This window comes from Phyllobates terribilis, unplaced genomic scaffold (assembly GCF_046119375.1).
Source record: "Phyllobates terribilis strain yellow unplaced genomic scaffold, ASM4611937v1 Scaffold_1090__1_contigs__length_425415, whole genome shotgun sequence".
NCBI lineage: Eukaryota > Metazoa > Chordata > Amphibia > Anura > Dendrobatidae > Phyllobates > Phyllobates terribilis.
In genome coordinates, this window is record NW_027363850.1 from 152,724 (window position 1) to 173,872 (window position 21,149).

Sequence of the window (21,149 nt, forward strand, 5' to 3'; positions counted from 1 at the left end):
ACATTACATTACATGGCAATGCAATGCACAGTTGCTGAAGTTGAACCAAAATGAGCTTGTCATCTGGCTTCTGCAACTTTTAACATGAAAAATCCAATGAGGAGAAGAAAAGCAAAGCCAAAGAGTCCATCCCAAAATCCGACAAACAAGCAAAATGAACAAAAAGCATTGAATTCAATTCTTTCTGATTTTAGAAACTGCATTAAAGAAGGGGTGCACCGGTCCTGGAGATACTGCAATACCAGGTCAATGCGTGGAGTGGACAGAGCAAGCTCTTTTTCCATCTCCCTGTTCTAAAAATCCATTTAATATATGGTCCCCAGATAGGGGACGTATCAGATATTAAACTGATAAGAACAGATACTACACTTGATCTTAGCCAAAAGGCCGAGAAGCGATAACCAGAATTGGTTTCCGACTACGGTGCCACCCAAGGATTCTGAAAAGTCCATTTGTGGAGATGGCCACCTGGACTCCCGTTAAGAAGACATGCTGTCAACCTCTAGATCCCTCACATGCCTGCACTTTTCGGCTTGCTGCTGCTGCAATCCACGCGTTTTAGATCTGCATAACTCCACCTCTTTTTGCACAGTACCCTCAACCCCCGGCTGTTCCCACCCGCCTCAACACCGTTGGAAGGGAGGAGAACCAATTAAGGCGGGGGGGGGGGGTGGAACGAGCAGCTGTCTACCCTTAGCAGGAGGGTTGCTGATTAATTACCTCTCCTGCTGCTGCTGCTGGCTGTCAAGCAGCAGACTGAAGGTGGCTGCTGCTGTGCGCAGGTATATAAAGGCTCAGAGCCTATTATGACACGCGCAGCCAGCGTTCCATTGCCACATTCCTTCTACTGCAGGCGGGATACCTGGATGGCTGAATGTCGCTGAGAAGCTCACAGAGACCGCCATAAGCAACAGTTTAAAAGAATGCCACAGACTAATCAACCAAACTTTTTGGGTTGGTTTCTCTTTTATAGTCTGCAGGCATTAAATGAAAGAAGTCAGTGTTCCAGCAGAGGGAGACAACGTTTCAGAAAAGGCATTGTAGCAAACCAAAAAAGAAATTTTAAGCGCAGCAGAGTAACCAGCTCACACACCTGTTAGCTCAGGTGAGTTTAAAAGGCTGCTGTTGATAACAAGGGCATTTGCTAAATAGATGGTGTGTGTGCAACAATATACTGAAAGGTCAATTATATTGTGCAGCTTATCTCACCACCTGTAGTTATTTAGGTGAAAGCTCCAAAATGCTTGCCTAATATGTCTGTTTATCCAAAAGGAAGTATAGAGGGAGAGCTAGATAGATAGCATTGCATTACATTACATTACATGGCAATGCAATGCACAGTTGCTGAAGTTGAACCAAAATGAGCTTGTCATCTGGCTTCTGCAACTTTTAACATGAAAAATCCAATGAGGAGAAGAAAAGCAAAGCCAAAGAGTCCATCCCAAAATCCGACAAACAAGCAAAATGAACAAAAAGCATTGAATTCAATTCTTTCTGATTTTAGAAACTGCATTAAAGAAGGGGTGCACCGGTCCTGGAGATACTGCAATACCAGGTCAATGCGTGGAGTGGACAGAGCAAGCTCTTTTTCCATCTCCCTGTTCTAAAAATCCATTTAATATATGGTCCCCAGATAGGGGACGTATCAGATATTAAACTGATAAGAACAGATACTACACTTGATCTTAGCCAAAAGGCCGAGAAGCGATAACCAGAATTGGTTTCCGACTACGGTGCCACCCAAGGATTCTGAAAAGTCCATTTGTGGAAATGGCCACCTGGACTCCCGTTAAGAAGACATGCTGTCAACCTCTAGATCCCTCACATGCCTGCACTTTTCGGCTTGCTGCTGCTGCAATCCACGCGTTTTAGATCTGCATAACTCCACCTCTTTTAGCACAGTACCCTCAACCCCCGGCTGTTCCCACCCGCCTCAACACCGTTGGAAGGGAGGAGAACCAATTAAGGCGGGGGGGGGGGGTGGAACGAGCAGCTGTCTACCCTTAGCAGGAGGGTTGCTGATTAATTACCTCTCCTGCTGCGGCTGCTGCTGGCTGTCCAGCAGCAGACTGAAGGTGGCTGCTGCTGTGCGCAGGTATATAAAGGCTCAGAGCCTATTATGACACGCGCAGCCAGCGTTCCATTGCCACATTCCGTCTACTGCAGGCGGGATACCTGGATGGCTGAATGTCACTGAGAAGCTCACAGAGACCGCCATAAGCAACAGTTTAAAAGAATGCCACAGACTAATCAACCAAACTTTTTGGGTTGGTTTCTCTTTTATAGTCTGCAGGCATTAAATGAAAGAAGTCAGTGTTCCAGCAGAGGGAGACAACGTTTCAGAAAAGGCATTGTAGCAAACCAAAAAAGAAATTTTAAGCGCAGCAGAGTAACCAGCTCACATACCTGTTAGCTCAGGTGAGTTTAAAAGGCTGCTGTTGATAACAAGGGCATTTGCTAAATAGATGGTGTGTGTGCAACAATATACTGAAAGGTCAATTATATTGTGCAGCTTATCTCACCACCTGTAGTTATTTAGGTGAAAGCTCCAAAATGCTTGCCTAATATGTCTGTTTATCCAAAAGGAAGTATAGAGGGAGAGCTAGATAGATAGCATTGCATTACATTACATTACATGGCAATGCAATGCACAGTTGCTGAAGTTGAACCAAAATGAGCTTGTCATCTGGCTTCTGCAACTTTTAACATGAAAAATCCAATGAGGAGAAGAAAAGCAAAGCCAAAGAGTCCATCCCAAAATCCGACAAACAAGCAAAATGAACAAAAAGCATTGAATTCAATTCTTTCTGATTTTAGAAACTGCATTAAAGAAGGGGTGCACCGGTCCTGGAGATACTGCAATACCAGGTCAATGCGTGGAGTGGACAGAGCAAGCTCTTTTTCCATCTCCCTGTTCTAAAAATCCATTTAATATATGGTCCCCAGATAGGGGACGTATCAGATATTAAACTGATAAGAACAGATACTACACTTGATCTTAGCCAAAAGGCCGAGAAGCGATAACCAGAATTGGTTTCCGACTACGGTGCCACCCAAGGATTCTGAAAAGTCCATTTGTGGAGATGGCCACCTGGACTCCCGTTAAGAAGACATGCTGTCAACCTCTAGATCCCTCACATGCCTGCACTTTTCGGCTTGCTGCTGCTGCAATCCACGCGTTTTAGATCTGCATAACTCCACCTCTTTTAGCACAGTACCCTCAACCCCCGGCTGTTCCCACCCGCCTCAACACCGTTGGAAGGGAGGAGAACCAATTAAGGCGGGGGGGGGGGGGAGGGTGGAACGAGCAGCTGTCTACCCTTAGCAGGAGGGTTGCTGATTAATTACCTCTCCTGCTGCTGCTGCTGCTGGCTGTCCAGCAGCAGACTGAAGGTGGCTGCTGCTGTGCGCAGGTATATAAAGGCTCAGAGCCTATTATGACACGCGCAGCCAGCGTTCCATTGCCACATTCCGTCTACTGCAGGCGGGATACCTGGATGGCTGAATGTCACTGAGAAGCTCACAGAGACCGCCATAAGCAACAGTTTAAAAGAATGCCACAGACTAATCAACCAAACTTTTTGGGTTGGTTTCTCTTTTATAGTCTGCAGGCATTAAATGAAAGAAGTCAGTGTTCCAGCAGAGGGAGACAACGTTTCAGAAAAGGCATTGTAGCAAACCAAAAAAGAAATTTTAAGTGCAGCAGAGTAACCAGCTCACATACCTGTTAGCTCAGGTGAGTTTAAAAGGCTGCTGTTGATAACAAGGGCATTTGCTAAATAGATGGTGTGTGTGCAACAATATACTGAAAGGTCAATTATATTGTGCAGCTTATCTCACCACCTGTAGTTATTTAGGTGAAAGCTCCAAAATGCTTGCCTAATATGTCTGTTTATCCAAAAGGAAGTATAGAGGGAGAGCTAGATAGATAGCATTGCATTACATTACATTACATGGCAATGCAATGCACAGTTGCTGAAGTTGAACCAAAATGAGCTTGTCATCTGGCTTCTGCAACTTTTAACATGAAAAATCCAATGAGGAGAAGAAAAGCAAAGCCAAAGAGTCCATCCCAAAATCCGACAAACAAGCAAAATGAACAAAAAGCATTGAATTCAATTCTTTCTGATTTTAGAAACTGCATTAAAGAAGGGGTGCACCGGTCCTGGAGATACTGCAATACCAGGTCAATGCGTGGAGTGGACAGAGCAAGCTCTTTTTCCATCTCCCTGTTCTAAAAGTCCATTTAATATATGGTCCCCAGATAGGGGACGTATCAGATATTAAACTGATAAGAACAGATACTACACTTGATCTTAGCCAAAAGGCCGAGAAGCGATAACCAGAATTGGTTTCCGACTACGGTGCCACCCAAGGATTCTGAAAAGTCCATTTGTGGAGATGGCCACCTGGACTCCCGTTAAGAAGACATGCTGTCAACCTCTAGATCCCTCACATGCCTGCACTTTTCGGCTTGCTGCTGCTGCAATCCACGCGTTTTAGATCTGCATAACTCCACCTCTTTTAGCACAGTACCCTCAACCCCCGGCTGTTCCCACCCGCCTCAACACCGTTGGAAGGGAGGAGAACCAATTAAGGCGGGGGGGGGGGGGGTGGAACGAGCAGCTGTCTACCCTTAGCAGGAGGGTTGCTGATTAATTACCTCTCCTGCTGCGGCTGCTGCTGGCTGTCCAGCAGCAGACTGAAGGTGGCTGCTGCTGTGCGCAGGTATATAAAGGCTCAGAGCCTATTATGACACGCGCAGCCAGCGTTCCATTGCCACATTCCGTCTACTGCAGGCGGGATACCTGGATGGCTGAATGTCACTGAGAAGCTCACAGAGACCGCCATAAGCAACAGTTTAAAAGAATGCCACAGACTAATCAACCAAACTTTTTGGGTTGGTTTCTCTTTTATAGTCTGCAGGCATTAAATGAAAGAAGTCAGTGTTCCAGCAGAGGGAGACAACGTTTCAGAAAAGGCATTGTAGCAAACCAAAAAAGAAATTTTAAGCGCAGCAGAGTAACCAGCTCACATACCTGTTAGCTCAGGTGAGTTTAAAAGGCTGCTGTTGATAACAAGGGCATTTGCTAAATAGATGGTGTGTGTGCAACAATATACTGAAAGGTCAATTATATTGTGCAGCTTATCTCACCACCTGTAGTTATTTAGGTGAAAGCTCCAAAATGCTTGCCTAATATGTCTGTTTATCCAAAAGGAAGTATAGAGGGAGAGCTAGATAGATAGCATTGCATTACATTACATTACATGGCAATGCAATGCACAGTTGCTGAAGTTGAACCAAAATGAGCTTGTCATCTGGCTTCTGCAACTTTTAACATGAAAAATCCAATGAGGAGAAGAAAAGCAAAGCCAAAGAGTCCATCCCAAAATCCGACAAACAAGCAAAATGAACAAAAAGCATTGAATTCAATTCTTTCTGATTTTAGAAACTGCATTAAAGAAGGGGTGCACCGGTCCTGGAGATACTGCAATACCAGGTCAATGCGTGGAGTGGACAGAGCAAGCTCTTTTTCCATCTCCCTGTTCTAAAAATCCATTTAATATATGGTCCCCAGATAGGGGACGTATCAGATATTAAACTGATAAGAACAGATACTACACTTGATCTTAGCCAAAAGGCCGAGAAGCGATAACCAGAATTGGTTTCCGACTACGGTGCCACCCAAGGATTCTGAAAAGTCCATTTGTGGAGATGGCCACCTGGACTCCCGTTAAGAAGACATGCTGTCAACCTCTAGATCCCTCACATGCCTGCACTTTTCGGCTTGCTGCTGCTGCAATCCACGCATTTTAGATCTGCATAACTCCACCTCTTTTTGCACAGTACCCTCAACCCCCGGCTGTTCCCACCCGCCTCAACACCGTTGGAAGGGAGGAGAACCAATTAAGGCGGGGGGGGGGGGTGGAACGAGCAGCTGTCTACCCTTAGCAGGAGGGTTGCTGATTAATTACCTCTCCTGCTGCTGCTGCTGCTGGCTGTCCAGCAGCAGACTGAAGGTGGCTGCTGCTGTGCGCAGGTATATAAAGGCTCAGAGCCTATTATGACACGCGCAGCCAGCGTTCCATTGCCACATTCCGTCTACTGCAGGCGGGATACCTGGATGGCTGAATGTCACTGAGAAGCTCACAGAGACCGCCATAAGCAACAGTTTAAAAGAATGCCACAGACTAATCAACCAAACTTTTTGGGTTGGTTTCTCTTTTATAGTCTGCAGGCATTAAATGAAAGAAGTCAGTGTTCCAGCAGAGGGAGACAACGTTTCAGAAAAGGCATTGTAGCAAACCAAAAAAGAAATTTTAAGCGCAGCAGAGTAACCAGCTCACATACCTGTTAGCTCAGGTGAGTTTAAAAGGCTGCTGTTGATAACAAGGGCATTTGCTAAATAGATGGTGTGTGTGCAACAATATACTGAAAGGTCAATTATATTGTGCAGCTTATCTCACCACCTGTAGTTATTTAGGTGAAAGCTCCAAAATGCTTGCCTAATATGTCTGTTTATCCAAAAGGAAGTATAGAGGGAGAGCTAGATAGATAGCATTGCATTACATTACATTACATGGCAATGCAATGCACAGTTGCTGAAGTTGAACCAAAATGAGCTTGTCATCTGGCTTCTGCAACTTTTAACATGAAAAATCCAATGAGGAGAAGAAAAGCAAAGCCAAAGAGTCCATCCCAAAATCCGACAAACAAGCAAAATGAACAAAAAGCATTGAATTCAATTCTTTCTGATTTTAGAAACTGCATTAAAGAAGGGGTGCACCGGTCCTGGAGATACTGCAATACCAGGTCAATGCGTGGAGTGGACAGAGCAAGCTCTTTTTCCATCTCCCTGTTCTAAAAATCCATTTAATATATGGTCCCCAGATAGGGGACGTATCAGATATTAAACTGATAAGAACAGATACTACACTTGATCTTAGCCAAAAGGCCGAGAAGCGATAACCAGAATTGGTTTCCGACTACGGTGCCACCCAAGGATTCTGAAAAGTCCATTTGTGGAGATGGCCACCTGGACTCCCGTTAAGAAGACATGCTGTCAACCTCTAGATCCCTCACATGCCTGCACTTTTCGGCTTGCTGCTGCTGCAATCCACGCGTTTTAGATCTGCATAACTCCACCTCTTTTAGCACAGTACCCTCAACCCCCGGCTGTTCCCACCCGCCTCAACACCGTTGGAAGGGAGGAGAACCAATTAAGGCGGGGGGGGGGGGGTGGAACGAGCAGCTGTCTACCCTTAGCAGGAGGGTTGCTGATTAATTACCTCTCCTGCTGCGGCTGCTGCTGGCTGTCCAGCAGCAGACTGAAGGTGGCTGCTGCTGTGCGCAGGTATATAAAGGCTCAGAGCCTATTATGACACGCGCAGCCAGCGTTCCATTGCCACATTCCGTCTACTGCAGGCGGGATACCTGGATGGCTGAATGTCACTGAGAAGCTCACAGAGACCGCCATAAGCAACAGTTTAAAAGAATGCCACAGACTAATCAACCAAACTTTTTGGGTTGGTTTCTCTTTTATAGTCTGCAGGCATTAAATGAAAGAAGTCAGTGTTCCAGCAGAGGGAGACAACGTTTCAGAAAAGGCATTGTAGCAAACCAAAAAAGAAATTTTAAGCGCAGCAGAGTAACCAGCTCACATACCTGTTAGCTCAGGTGAGTTTAAAAGGCTGCTGTTGATAACAAGGGCATTTGCTAAATAGATGGTGTGTGTGCAACAATATACTGAAAGGTCAATTATATTGTGCAGCTTATCTCACCACCTGTAGTTATTTAGGTGAAAGCTCCAAAATGCTTGCCTAATATGTCTGTTTATCCAAAAGGAAGTATAGAGGGAGAGCTAGATAGATAGCATTGCATTACATTACATTACATGGCAATGCAATGCACAGTTGCTGAAGTTGAACCAAAATGAGCTTGTCATCTGGCTTCTGCAACTTTTAACATGAAAAATCCAATGAGGAGAAGAAAAGCAAAGCCAAAGAGTCCATCCCAAAATCCGACAAACAAGCAAAATGAACAAAAAGCATTGAATTCAATTCTTTCTGATTTTAGAAACTGCATTAAAGAAGGGGTGCACCGGTCCTGGAGATACTGCAATACCAGGTCAATGCGTGGAGTGGACAGAGCAAGCTCTTTTTCCATCTCCCTGTTCTAAAAATCCATTTAATATATGGTCCCCAGATAGGGGACGTATCAGATATTAAACTGATAAGAACAGATACTACACTTGATCTTAGCCAAAAGGCCGAGAAGCGATAACCAGAATTGGTTTCCGACTACGGTGCCACCCAAGGATTCTGAAAAGTCCATTTGTGGAGATGGCCACCTGGACTCCCGTTAAGAAGACATGCTGTCAACCTCTAGATCCCTCACATGCCTGCACTTTTCGGCTTGCTGCTGCTGCAATCCACGCGTTTTAGATCTGCATAACTCCACCTCTTTTTGCACAGTACCCTCAACCCCCGGCTGTTCCCACCCGCCTCAACACCGTTGGAAGGGAGGAGAACCAATTAAGGCGGGGGGGGGGGGTGGAACGAGCAGCTGTCTACCCTTAGCAGGAGGGTTGCTGATTAATTACCTCTCCTGCTGCTGCTGCTGGCTGTCAAGCAGCAGACTGAAGGTGGCTGCTGCTGTGCGCAGGTATATAAAGGCTCAGAGCCTATTATGACACGCGCAGCCAGCGTTCCATTGCCACATTCCTTCTACTGCAGGCGGGATACCTGGATGGCTGAATGTCACTGAGAAGCTCACAGAGACCGCCATAAGCAACAGTTTAAAAGAATGCCACAGACTAATCAACCAAACTTTTTGGGTTGGTTTCTCTTTTATAGTCTGCAGGCATTAAATGAAAGAAGTCAGTGTTCCAGCAGAGGGAGACAACGTTTCAGAAAAGGCATTGTAGCAAACCAAAAAAGAAATTTTAAGCGCAGCAGAGTAACCAGCTCACACACCTGTTAGCTCAGGTGAGTTTAAAAGGCTGCTGTTGATAACAAGGGCATTTGCTAAATAGATGGTGTGTGTGCAACAATATACTGAAAGGTCAATTATATTGTGCAGCTTATCTCACCACCTGTAGTTATTTAGGTGAAAGCTCCAAAATGCTTGCCTAATATGTCTGTTTATCCAAAAGGAAGTACAGAGGGAGAGCTAGATAGATAGCATTGCATTACATTACATTACATGGCAATGCAATGCACAGTTGCTGAAGTTGAACCAAAATGAGCTTGTCATCTGGCTTCTGCAACTTTTAACATGAAAAATCCAATGAGGAGAAGAAAAGCAAAGCCAAAGAGTCCATCCCAAAATCCGACAAACAAGCAAAATGAACAAAAAGCATTGAATTCAATTCTTTCTGATTTTAGAAACTGCATTAAAGAAGGGGTGCACCGGTCCTGGAGATACTGCAATACCAGGTCAATGCGTGGAGTGGACAGAGCAAGCTCTTTTTCCATCTCCCTGTTCTAAAAATCCATTTAATATATGGTCCCCAGATAGGGGACGTATCAGATATTAAACTGATAAGAACAGATACTACACTTGATCTTAGCCAAAAGGCCGAGAAGCGATAACCAGAATTGGTTTCCGACTACGGTGCCACCCAAGGATTCTGAAAAGTCCATTTGTGGAGATGGCCACCTGGACTCCCGTTAAGAAGACATGCTGTCAACCTCTAGATCCCTCACATGCCTGCACTTTTCGGCTTGCTGCTGCTGCAATCCACGCGTTTTAGATCTGCATAACTCCACCTCTTTTAGCACAGTACCCTCAACCCCCGGCTGTTCCCACCCGCCTCAACACCGTTGGAAGGGAGGAGAACCAATTAAGGCGGGGGGTGGGGGGGTGGAACGAGCAGCTGTCTACCCTTAGCAGGAGGGTTGCTGATTAATTACCTCTCCTGCTGCTGCTGCTGCTGGCTGTCCAGCAGCAGACTGAAGGTGGCTGCTGCTGTGCGCAGGTATATAAAGGCTCAGAGCCTATTATGACACGCGCAGCCAGCGTTCCATTGCCACATTCCGTCTACTGCAGGCGGGATACCTGGATGGCTGAATGTCACTGAGAAGCTCACAGAGACCGCCATAAGCAACAGTTTAAAAGAATGCCACAGACTAATCAACCAAACTTTTTGGGTTGGTTTCTCTTTTATAGTCTGCAGGCATTAAATGAAAGAAGTCAGTGTTCCAGCAGAGGGAGACAACGTTTCAGAAAAGGCATTGTAGCAAACCAAAAAAGAAATTTTAAGCGCAGCAGAGTAACCAGCTCACATACCTGTTAGCTCAGGTGAGTTTAAAAGGCTGCTGTTGATAACAAGGGCATTTGCTAAATAGATGGTGTGTGTGCAACAATATACTGAAAGGTCAATTATATTGTGCAGCTTATCTCACCACCTGTAGTTATTTAGGTGAAAGCTCCAAAATGCTTGCCTAATATGTCTGTTTATCCAAAAGGAAGTATAGAGGGAGAGCTAGATAGATAGCATTGCATTACATTACATTACATGGCAATGCAATGCACAGTTGCTGAAGTTGAACCAAAATGAGCTTGTCATCTGGCTTCTGCAACTTTGAACATGAAAAATCCAATGAGGAGAAGAAAAGCAAAGCCAAAGAGTCCATCCCAAAATCCAACAAACAAGCAAAATGAACAAAAAGCATTGAATTCAATTCTTTCTGATTTTAGAAACTGCATTAAAGAAGGGGTGCACCGGTCCTGGAGATACTGCAATACCAGGTCAATGCGTGGAGTGGACAGAGCAAGCTCTTTTTCCATCTCCCTGTTCTAAAAATCCATTTAATATATGGTCCCCAGATAGGGGACGTATCAGATATTAAACTGATAAGAACAGATACTACACTTGATCTTAGCCAAAAGGCCGAGAAGCGATAACCAGAATTGGTTTCCGACTACGGTGCCACCCAAGGATTCTGAAAAGTCCATTTGTGGAGATGGCCACCTGGACTCCCGTTAAGAAGACATGCTGTCAACCTCTAGATCCCTCACATGCCTGCACTTTTCGGCTTGCTGCTGCTGCAATCCACGCGTTTTAGATCTGCATAACTCCACCTCTTTTAGCACAGTACCCTCAACCCCCGGCTGTTCCCACCCGCCTCAACACCGTTGGAAGGGAGGAGAACCAATTAAGGCGGGGGGGGGTGGAACGAGCAGCTGTCTACCCTTAGCAGGAGGGTTGCTGATTAATTACCTCTCCTGCTGCTGCTGCTGCTGGCTGTCCAGCAGCAGACTGAAGGTGGCTGCTGCTGTGCGCAGGTATATAAAGGCTCAGAGCCTATTATGACACGCGCAGCCAGCGTTCCATTGCCACATTCCGTCTACTGCAGGCGGGATACCTGGATGGCTGAATGTCACTGAGAAGCTCACAGAGACCGCCATAAGCAACAGTTTAAAAGAATGCCACAGACTAATCAACCAAACTTTTTGGGTTGGTTTCTCTTTTATAGTCTGCAGGCATTAAATGAAAGAAGTCAGTGTTCCAGCAGAGGGAGACAACGTTTCAGAAAAGGCATTGTAGCAAACCAAAAAAGAAATTTTAAGCGCAGCAGAGTAACCAGCTCACATACCTGTTAGCTCAGGTGAGTTTAAAAGGCTGCTGTTGATAACAAGGGCATTTGCTAAATAGATGGTGTGTGTGCAACAATATACTGAAAGGTCAATTATATTGTGCAGCTTATCTCACCACCTGTAGTTATTTAGGTGAAAGCTCCAAAATGCTTGCCTAATATGTCTGTTTATCCAAAAGGAAGTATAGAGGGAGAGCTAGATAGATAGCATTGCATTACATTACATTACATGGCAATGCAATGCACAGTTGCTGAAGTTGAACCAAAATGAGCTTGTCATCTGGCTTCTGCAACTTTTAACATGAAAAATCCAATGAGGAGAAGAAAAGCAAAGCCAAAGAGTCCATCCCAAAATCCGACAAACAAGCAAAATGAACAAAAAGCATTGAATTCAATTCTTTCTGATTTTAGAAACTGCATTAAAGAAGGGGTGCACCGGTCCTGGAGATACTGCAATACCAGGTCAATGCGTGGAGTGGACAGAGCAAGCTCTTTTTCCATCTCCCTGTTCTAAAAATCCATTTAATATATGGTCCCCAGATAGGGGACGTATCAGATATTAAACTGATAAGAACAGATACTACACTTGATCTTAGCCAAAAGGCCGAGAAGCGATAACCAGAATTGGTTTCCGACTACGGTGCCACCCAAGGATTCTGAAAAGTCCATTTGTGGAGATGGCCACCTGGACTCCCGTTAAGAAGACATGCTGTCAACCTCTAGATCCCTCACATGCCTGCACTTTTCGGCTTGCTGCTGCTGCAATCCACGCGTTTTAGATCTGCATAACTCCACCTCTTTTTGCACAGTACCCTCAACCCCCGGCTGTTCCCACCCGCCTCAACACCGTTGGAAGGGAGGAGAACCAATTAAGGCGGGGGGGGGGGTGGAACGAGCAGCTGTCTACCCTTAGCAGGAGGGTTGCTGATTAATTACCTCTCCTGCTGCTGCTGCTGGCTGTCCAGCAGCAGACTGAAGGTGGCTGCTGCTGTGCGCAGGTATATAAAGGCTCAGAGCCTATTATGACACGCGCAGCCAGCGTTCCATTGCCACATTCCGTCTACTGCAGGCGGGATACCTGGATGGCTGAATGTCACTGAGAAGCTCACAGAGACCGCCATAAGCAACAGTTTAAAAGAATGCCACAGACTAATCAACCAAACTTTTTGGGTTGGTTTCTCTTTTATAGTCTGCAGGCATTAAATGAAAGAAGTCAGTGTTCCAGCAGAGGGAGACAACGTTTCAGAAAAGGCATTGTAGCAAACCAAAAAAGAAATTTTAAGCGCAGCAGAGTAACCAGCTCACATACCTGTTAGCTCAGGTGAGTTTAAAAGGCTGCTGTTGATAACAAGGGCATTTGCTAAATAGATGGTGTGTGTGCAACAATATACTGAAAGGTCAATTATATTGTGCAGCTTATCTCACCACCTGTAGTTATTTAGGTGAAAGCTCCAAAATGCTTGCCTAATATGTCTGTTTATCCAAAAGGAAGTATAGAGGGAGAGCTAGATAGATAGCATTGCATTACATTACATTACATGGCAATGCAATGCACAGTTGCTGAAGTTGAACCAAAATGAGCTTGTCATTTGGCTTCTGCAACTTTTAACATGAAAAATCCAATGAGGAGAAGAAAAGCAAAGCCAAAGAGTCCATCCCAAAATCCGACAAACAAGCAAAATGAACAAAAAGCATTGAATTCAATTCTTTCTGATTTTAGAAACTGCATTAAAGAAGGGGTGCACCGGTCCTGGAGATACTGCAATACCAGGTCAATGCGTGGAGTGGACAGAGCAAGCTCTTTTTCCATCTCCCTGTTCTAAAAATCCATTTAATATATGGTCCCCAGATAGGGGACGTATCAGATATTAAACTGATAAGAACAGATACTACACTTGATCTTAGCCAAAAGGCCGAGAAGCGATAACCAGAATTGGTTTCCGACTACGGTGCCACCCAAGGATTCTGAAAAGTCCATTTGTGGAGATGGCCACCTGGACTCCCGTTAAGAAGACATGCTGTCAACCTCTAGATCCCTCACATGCCTGCACTTTTCGGCTTGCTGCTGCTGCAATCCACGCGTTTTAGATCTGCATAACTCCACCTCTTTTAGCACAGTACCCTCAACCCCCGGCTGTTCCCACCCGCCTCAACACCGTTGGAAGGGAGGAGAACCAATTAAGGCGGGGGGGGGTGGAACGAGCAGCTGTCTACCCTTAGCAGGAGGGTTGCTGATTAATTACCTCTCCTGCTGCTGCTGCTGCTGGCTGTCCAGCAGCAGACTGAAGGTGGCTGCTGCTGTGCGCAGGTATATAAAGGCTCAGAGCCTATTATGACACGCGCAGCCAGCGTTCCATTGCCACATTCCGTCTACTGCAGGCGGGATACCTGGATGGCTGAATGTCACTGAGAAGCTCACAGAGACCGCCATAAGCAACAGTTTAAAAGAATGCCACAGACTAATCAACCAAACTTTTTGGGTTGGTTTCTCTTTTATAGTCTGCAGGCATTAAATGAAAGAAGTCAGTGTTCCAGCAGAGGGAGACAACGTTTCAGAAAAGGCATTGTAGCAAACCAAAAAAGAAATTTTAAGCGCAGCAGAGTAACCAGCTCACATACCTGTTAGCTCAGGTGAGTTTAAAAGGCTGCTGTTGATAACAAGGGCATTTGCTAAATAGATGGTGTGTGTGCAACAATATACTGAAAGGTCAATTATATTGTGCAGCTTATCTCACCACCTGTAGTTATTTAGGTGAAAGCTCCAAAATGCTTGCCTAATATGTCTGTTTATCCAAAAGGAAGTATAGAGGGAGAGCTAGATAGATAGCATTGCATTACATTACATTACATGGCAATGCAATGCACAGTTGCTGAAGTTGAACCAAAATGAGCTTGTCATCTGGCTTCTGCAACTTTTAACATGAAAAATCCAATGAGGAGAAGAAAAGCAAAGCCAAAGAGTCCATCCCAAAATCCGACAAACAAGCAAAATGAACAAAAAGCATTGAATTCAATTCTTTCTGATTTTAGAAACTGCATTAAAGAAGGGGTGCACCGGTCCTGGAGATACTGCAATACCAGGTCAATGCGTGGAGTGGACAGAGCAAGCTCTTTTTCCATCTCCCTGTTCTAAAAATCCATTTAATATATGGTCCCCAGATAGGGGACGTATCAGATATTAAACTGATAAGAACAGATACTACACTTGATCTTAGCCAAAAGGCCGAGAAGCGATAACCAGAATTGGTTTCCGACTACGGTGCCACCCAAGGATTCTGAAAAGTCCATTTGTGGAGATGGCCACCTGGACTCCCGTTAAGAAGACATGCTGTCAACCTCTAGATCCCTCACATGCCTGCACTTTTCGGCTTGCTGCTGCTGCAATCCACGCGTTTTAGATCTGCATAACTCCACCTCTTTTAGCACAGTACCCTCAACCCCCGGCTGTTCCCACCCGCCTCAACACCGTTGGAAGGGAGGAGAACCAATTAAGGCGGGGGGGGGGGTGGAACGAGCAGCTGTCTACCCTTAGCAGGAGGGTTGCTGATTAATTACCTCTCCTGCTGCTGCTGCTGCTGGCTGTCCAGCAGCAGACTGAAGGTGGCTGCTGCTGTGCGCAGGTATATAAAGGCTCAGAGCCTATTATGACACGCGCAGCCAGCGTTCCATTGCCACATTCCGTCTACTGCAGGCGGGATACCTGGATGGCTGAATGTCACTGAGAAGCTCACAGAGACCGCCATAAGCAACAGTTTAAAAGAATGCCACAGACTAATCAACCAAACTTTTTGGGTTGGTTTCTCTTTTATAGTCTGCAGGCATTAAATGAAAGAAGTCAGTGTTCCAGCAGAGGGAGACAACGTTTCAGAAAAGGCATTGTAGCAAACCAAAAAAGAAATTTTAAGCGCAGCAGAGTAACCAGCTCACATACCTGTTAGCTCAGGTGAGTTTAAAAGGCTGCTGTTGATAACAAGGGCATTTGCTAAATAGATGGTGTGTGTGCAACAATATACTGAAAGGTCAATTATATTGTGCAGCTTATCTCACCACCTGTAGTTATTTAGGTGAAAGCTCCAAAATGCTTGCCTAATATGTCTGTTTATCCAAAAGGAAGTATAGAGGGAGAGCTAGATAGATAGCATTGCATTACATTACATTACATGGCAATGCAATGCACAGTTGCTGAAGTTGAACCAAAATGAGCTTGTCATCTGGCTTCTGCAACTTTCAACATGAAAAATCCTATGAGGAGAAGAAAAGCAAAGCCAAAGAGTCCATCCCAAAATCCGACAAACAAGCAAAATGAACAAAAAGCATTGAATTCAATTCTTTCTGATTTTAGAAACTGCATTAAAGAAGGGGTGCACCGGTCCTGGAGATACTGCAATACCAGGTCAATGCGTGGAGTGGACAGAGCAAGCTCTTTTTCCATCTCCCTGTTCTAAAAATCCATTTAATATATGGTCCCCAGATAGGGGAAGTATCAGATATTAAACTGATAAGAACAGATACTACACTTGATCTTAGCCAAAAGGCCGAGAAGCGATAACCAGAATTGGTTTCCGACTACGGTGCCACCCAAGGATTCTGAAAAGTCCATTTGTGGAGATGGCCACCTGGACTCCCGTTAAGAAGACATGCTGTCAACCTTTAGATCCCTCACATGCCTGCACTTTTCGGCTTGCTGCTGCTGCAATCCACGCGTTTTAGATCTGCATAACTCCGCCTCTTTTAGCACAGTACCCTCAACCCCCGGCTGTTCCCACCCGCCTCAACACCGTTGGAAGGGAGGAGAACCAATTAAGGCGGGGGGGGGTGGAACGAGCAGCTGTCTACCCTTAGCAGGAGGGTTGCTGATTAATTACCTCTCCTGCTGCTGCTGCTGCTGGCTGTCCAGCAGCAGACTGAAGGTGGCTGCTGCTGTGCGCAGGTATATAAAGGCTCAGAGCCTATTATGACACGCGCAGCCAGCGTTCCATTGCCACATTCCGTCTACTGCAGGCGGGATACCTGGATGGCTGAATGTCACTGAGAAGCTCACAGAGACCGCCATAAGCAACAGTTTAAAAGAATGCCACAGACTAATCAACCAAACTTTTTGGGTTGGTTTCTCTTTTATAGTCTGCAGGCATTAAATGAAAGAAGTCAGTGTTCCAGCAGAGGGAGACAACGTTTCAGAAAAGGCATTGTAGCAAACCAAAAAAGAAATTTTAAGCGCAGCAGAGTAACCAGCTCACATACCTGTTAGCTCAGGTGAGTTTAAAAGGCTGCTGTTGATAACAAGGGCATTTGCTAAATAGATGGTGTGTGTGCAACAATATACTGAAAGGTCAATTATATTGTGCAGCTTATCTCACCACCTGTAGTTATTTAGGTGAAAGCTCCAAAATGCTTGCCTAATATGTCTGTTTATCCAAAAGGAAGTATAGAGGGAGAGCTAGATAGATAGCATTGCATTACATTACATTACATGGCAATGCAATGCACAGTTGCTGAAGTTGAACCAAAATGAGCTTGTCATCTGGCTTCTGCAACTTTCAACATGAAAAATCCAATGAGGAGAAGAAAAGCAAAGCCAAAGAGTCCATCCCAAAATCCGACAAACAAGCAAAATGAACAAAAAGCATTGAATTCAATTCTTTCTGATTTTAGAAACTGCATTAAAGAAGGGGTGCACCGGTCCTGGAGATACTGCAATACCAGGTCAATGCGTGGAGTGGACAGAGCAAGCTCTTTTTCCATCTCCCTGTTCTAAAAATCCATTTAATATATGGTCCCCAGATAGGGGACGTATCAGATATTAAACTGATAAGAACAGATACTACACTTGATCTTAGCCAAAAGGCCGAGAAGCGATAACCAGAATTGGTTTCCGACTACGGTGCCACCCAAGGATTCTGAAAAGTCCATTTGTGGAGATGGCCACCTGGACTCCCGTTAAGAAGACATGCTGTCAACCTCTAGATCCCTCACATGCCTGCACTTTTCGGCTTGCTGCTGCTGCAATCCACGCGTTTTAGATCTGCATAACTCCACCTCTTTTAGCACAGTACCCTCAACCCCCGGCTGTTCCCACCCGCCTCAACACCGTTGGAAGGGAGGAGAACCAATTAAGGCGGGGGGGGGGTGGAACGAGCAGCTGTCTACCCTTAGCAGGAGGGTTGCTGATTAATTACCTCTCCTGCTGCTGCTGCTGCTGGCTGTCCAGCAGCAGACTGAAGGTGGCTGCTGCTGTGCGCAGGTATATAAAGGCTCAGAGCCTATTATGACACGCGCAGCCAGCGTTCCATTGCCACATTCCGTCTACTGCAGGCGGGATACCTGGATGGCTGAATGTCACTGAGAAGCTCACAGAGACCGCCATAAGCAACAGTTTAAAAGAATGCCACAGACTAATCAACCAAACTTTTTGGGTTGGTTTCTCTTTTATAGTCTGCAGGCATTAAATGAAAGAAGTCAGTGTTCCAGCAGAGGGAGACAACGTTTCAGAAAAGGCATTGTAGCAAACCAAAAAAGAAATTTTAAGCGCAGCAGAGTAACCAGCTCACATACCTGTTAGCTCAGGTGAGTTTAAAAGGCTGCTGTTGATAACAAGGGCATTTGCTAAATAGATGGTGTGTGTGCAACAATATACTGAAAGGTCAATTATATTGTGCAGCTTATCTCACCACCTGTAGTTATTTAGGTGAAAGCTCCAAAATGCTTGCCTAATATGTCTGTTTATCCAAAAGGAAGTATAGAGGGAGAGCTAGATAGATAGCATTGCATTACATTACATTACATGGCAATGCAATGCACAGTTGCTGAAGTTGAACCAAAATGAGCTTGTCATCTGGCTTCTGCAACTTTCAACATGAAAAATCCAATGAGGAGAAGAAAAGCAAAGCCAAAGAGTCCATCCCAAAATCCGACAAACAAGCAAAATGAACAAAAAACATTGAATTCAATTCTTTCTGATTTTAGAAACTGCATTAAAGAAGGGGTGCACCGGTCCTGGAGATACTGCAATACCAGGTCAATGCGTGGAGTGGACAGAGCAAGCTCTTTTTCCATCTCCCTGTTCTAAAAATCCATTTAATATATGGTCCCCAGATAGGGGACGTATCAGATATTAAACTGATAAGAACAGATACTACACTTGATCTTAGCCAAAAGGCCGAGAAGCGATAACCAGAATTGGTTTCCGACTACGGTGCCACCCAAGGATTCTGAAAAGTCCATTTGTGGAGATGGCCACCTGGACTCCCGTTAAGAAGACATGCTGTCAACCTCTAGATCCCTCACATGCCTGCACTTTTCGGCTTGCTGCTGCTGCAATCCACGCGTTTTAGATCTGCATAACTCCACCTCTTTTAGCACAGTACCCTCAACCCCCGGCTGTTCCCACCCGCCTCAACACCGTTGGAAGGGAGGAGAACCAATTAAGGCGGGGGGGGGGGTGGAACGAGCAGCTGTCTACCCTTAGCAGGAGGGTTGCTGATTAATTACCTCTCCTGCTGCTGCTGCTGCTGGCTGTCCAGCAGCAGACTGAAGGTGGCTGCTGCTGTGCGCAGGTATATAAAGGCTCAGAGCCTATTATGACACGTGCAGCCAGCGTTCCATTGCCACATTCCGTCTACTGCAGGCGGGATACCTGGATGGCTGAATGTCACTGAGAAGCTCACAGAGACCGCCATAAGCAACAGTTTAAAAGAATGCCACAGACTAATCAACCAAACTTTTTGGGTTGGTTTCTCTTTTATAGTCTGCAGGCATTAAATGAAAGAAGTCAGTGTTCCAGCAGAGGGAGACAACGTTTCAGAAAAGGCATTGTAGCAAACCAAAAAAGAAATTTTAAGCGCAGCAGAGTAACCAGCTCACATACCTGTTAGCTCAGGTGAGTTTAAAAGGCTGCTGTTGATAACAAGGGCATTTGCTAAATAGATGGTGTGTGTGCAACAATATACTGAAAGGTCAATTATATTGTGCAGCTTATCTCACCACCTGTAGTTATTTAGGTGAAAGCTCCAAAATGCTTGCCTAATATGTCTGTTTATCCAAAAGGAAGTATAGAGGGAGAGCTAGATAGATAGCATTGCATTACATTACATTACATGGCAATGCAATGCACAGTTGCTGAAGTTGAACCAAAATGAGCTTGTCATCTGGCTTCTGCAACTTTTAACATGAAAAATCCAATGAGGAGAAGAAAAGCAAAGCCAAAGAGTCCATCCCAAAATCCGACAAACAAGCAAAATGAACAAAAAGCATTGAATTCAATTCTTTCTGATTTTAGAAACTGCATTAAAGAAGGGGTGCACCGGTCCTGGAGATACTGCAATACCAGGTCAATGTGTGGAGTGGACAGAGCAAGCTCTTTTTCCATCTCCCTGTTCTAAAAATCCATTTAATATATGGTCCCCAGATAGGGGACGTATCAGATATTAAACTGATAAGAACAGATACTACACTTGATCTTAGCCAAAAGGCCGAGAAGCGATAACCAGAATTGGTTTCCGACTACGGTGCCACCCAAGGATTCTGAAAAGTCCATTTGTGGAGATGGCCACCTGGACTCCCGTTAAGAAGACATGCTGTCAACCTCTAGATCCCTCACATGCCTGCACTTTTCGGCTTGCTGCTGCTGCAATCCACGCGTTTTAGATCTGCATAACTCCACCTCTTTTAGCACAGTACCCTCAACCTCCGGCTGTTCCCACCCGCCTCAACACCGTTGGAAGGGAGGAGAACCAATTAAGGCGGGGGGGGGGGGGTGGAACGAGCAGCTGTCTACCCTTAGCAGGAGGGTTGCTGATTAATTACCTCTCCTGCTGCTGCTGCTGCTGGCTGTCCAGCAGCAGACTGAAGGTGGCTGCTGCTGTGCGCAGGTATATAAAGGCTCAGAGCCTATTATGACACGCGCAGCCAGCGTTCCATTGCCACATTCCGTCTACTGCAGGCGGGATACCTGGATGGCTGAATGTCACTGAGAAGCTCACAGAGACCGCCATAAGCAACAGTTTAAAAGAATGCCACAGACTAATCAACCAAACTTTTTGGGTTGGTTTCTCTTTTATAGTCTGCAGGCATTAAATGAAAGAAGTCAGTGTTCCAGCAGAGGGAGACAACGTTTCAGAAAAGGCATTGTAGCAAACCAAAAAAGAAATTTTAAGCGCAGCAGAGTAACCAGCTCACATACCTGTTAGCTCAGGTGAGTTTAAAAGGCTGCTGTTGATAACAAGGGCATTTGCTAAATAGATGGTGTGTGTGCAACAATATACTGAAAGGTCAATTATATTGTGCAGCTTATCTCACCACCTGTAGTTATTTAGGTGAAAGCTCCAAAATGCTTGCCTAATATGTCTGTTTATCCAAAAGGAAGTATAGAGGGAGAGCTAGATAGATAGCATTGCATTACATTACATTACATGGCAATGCAATGCACAGTTGCTGAAGTTGAACCAAAATGAGCTTGTCATCTGGCTTCTGCAACTTTTAACATGAAAAATCCAATGAGGAGAAGAAAAGCAAAGCCAAAGAGTCCATCCCAAAATCCGACAAACAAGCAA

The 21,149-nt window shown here is 45.2% G+C and overlaps 16 non-coding genes across 16 annotated transcripts; all 16 read right to left on the reverse strand.

The window, feature by feature from the left end:
- Positions 1-208: 208 nt before the first annotated feature.
- Positions 209-399, reverse strand: LOC141242814 (U2 spliceosomal RNA). The gene has a single exon (XR_012307175.1). It is a non-coding gene; the product is annotated as a U2 spliceosomal RNA (small nuclear RNA).
- A 1,119-nt stretch (positions 400-1,518) lies between these two features.
- On the reverse strand, positions 1,519-1,709 carry LOC141242815 (U2 spliceosomal RNA). The gene has a single exon (XR_012307176.1). It is a non-coding gene; the product is annotated as a U2 spliceosomal RNA (small nuclear RNA).
- Positions 1,710-2,831: 1,122 nt separating this feature from the next.
- Positions 2,832-3,022, reverse strand: LOC141242816 (U2 spliceosomal RNA). The gene has a single exon (XR_012307177.1). It is a non-coding gene; the product is annotated as a U2 spliceosomal RNA (small nuclear RNA).
- Positions 3,023-4,149: 1,127 nt separating this feature from the next.
- LOC141242945 (U2 spliceosomal RNA) lies at positions 4,150-4,340 on the reverse strand. Its single transcript, XR_012307298.1, has one exon. It is a non-coding gene; the product is annotated as a U2 spliceosomal RNA (small nuclear RNA).
- Positions 4,341-5,464: 1,124 nt separating this feature from the next.
- LOC141242819 (U2 spliceosomal RNA) lies at positions 5,465-5,655 on the reverse strand. The gene has a single exon (XR_012307179.1). It is a non-coding gene; the product is annotated as a U2 spliceosomal RNA (small nuclear RNA).
- A 1,122-nt stretch (positions 5,656-6,777) lies between these two features.
- On the reverse strand, positions 6,778-6,968 carry LOC141242820 (U2 spliceosomal RNA). Its single transcript, XR_012307180.1, has one exon. It is a non-coding gene; the product is annotated as a U2 spliceosomal RNA (small nuclear RNA).
- A 1,123-nt stretch (positions 6,969-8,091) lies between these two features.
- On the reverse strand, positions 8,092-8,282 carry LOC141242821 (U2 spliceosomal RNA). Its single transcript, XR_012307181.1, has one exon. It is a non-coding gene; the product is annotated as a U2 spliceosomal RNA (small nuclear RNA).
- A 1,119-nt stretch (positions 8,283-9,401) lies between these two features.
- LOC141242822 (U2 spliceosomal RNA) lies at positions 9,402-9,592 on the reverse strand. Its single transcript, XR_012307182.1, has one exon. It is a non-coding gene; the product is annotated as a U2 spliceosomal RNA (small nuclear RNA).
- Positions 9,593-10,716: 1,124 nt separating this feature from the next.
- Positions 10,717-10,907, reverse strand: LOC141242823 (U2 spliceosomal RNA). The gene has a single exon (XR_012307183.1). It is a non-coding gene; the product is annotated as a U2 spliceosomal RNA (small nuclear RNA).
- Positions 10,908-12,026: 1,119 nt separating this feature from the next.
- Positions 12,027-12,217, reverse strand: LOC141242824 (U2 spliceosomal RNA). The gene has a single exon (XR_012307184.1). It is a non-coding gene; the product is annotated as a U2 spliceosomal RNA (small nuclear RNA).
- A 1,118-nt stretch (positions 12,218-13,335) lies between these two features.
- Positions 13,336-13,526, reverse strand: LOC141242825 (U2 spliceosomal RNA). Its single transcript, XR_012307185.1, has one exon. It is a non-coding gene; the product is annotated as a U2 spliceosomal RNA (small nuclear RNA).
- A 1,119-nt stretch (positions 13,527-14,645) lies between these two features.
- Positions 14,646-14,836, reverse strand: LOC141242826 (U2 spliceosomal RNA). Its single transcript, XR_012307186.1, has one exon. It is a non-coding gene; the product is annotated as a U2 spliceosomal RNA (small nuclear RNA).
- A 1,121-nt stretch (positions 14,837-15,957) lies between these two features.
- LOC141242949 (U2 spliceosomal RNA) lies at positions 15,958-16,148 on the reverse strand. Its single transcript, XR_012307302.1, has one exon. It is a non-coding gene; the product is annotated as a U2 spliceosomal RNA (small nuclear RNA).
- A 1,119-nt stretch (positions 16,149-17,267) lies between these two features.
- LOC141242827 (U2 spliceosomal RNA) lies at positions 17,268-17,458 on the reverse strand. Its single transcript, XR_012307187.1, has one exon. It is a non-coding gene; the product is annotated as a U2 spliceosomal RNA (small nuclear RNA).
- A 1,120-nt stretch (positions 17,459-18,578) lies between these two features.
- LOC141242828 (U2 spliceosomal RNA) lies at positions 18,579-18,769 on the reverse strand. The gene has a single exon (XR_012307188.1). It is a non-coding gene; the product is annotated as a U2 spliceosomal RNA (small nuclear RNA).
- A 1,121-nt stretch (positions 18,770-19,890) lies between these two features.
- On the reverse strand, positions 19,891-20,081 carry LOC141242951 (U2 spliceosomal RNA). Its single transcript, XR_012307303.1, has one exon. It is a non-coding gene; the product is annotated as a U2 spliceosomal RNA (small nuclear RNA).
- Between the last annotated feature and the right edge of the window lie 1,068 nt (positions 20,082-21,149).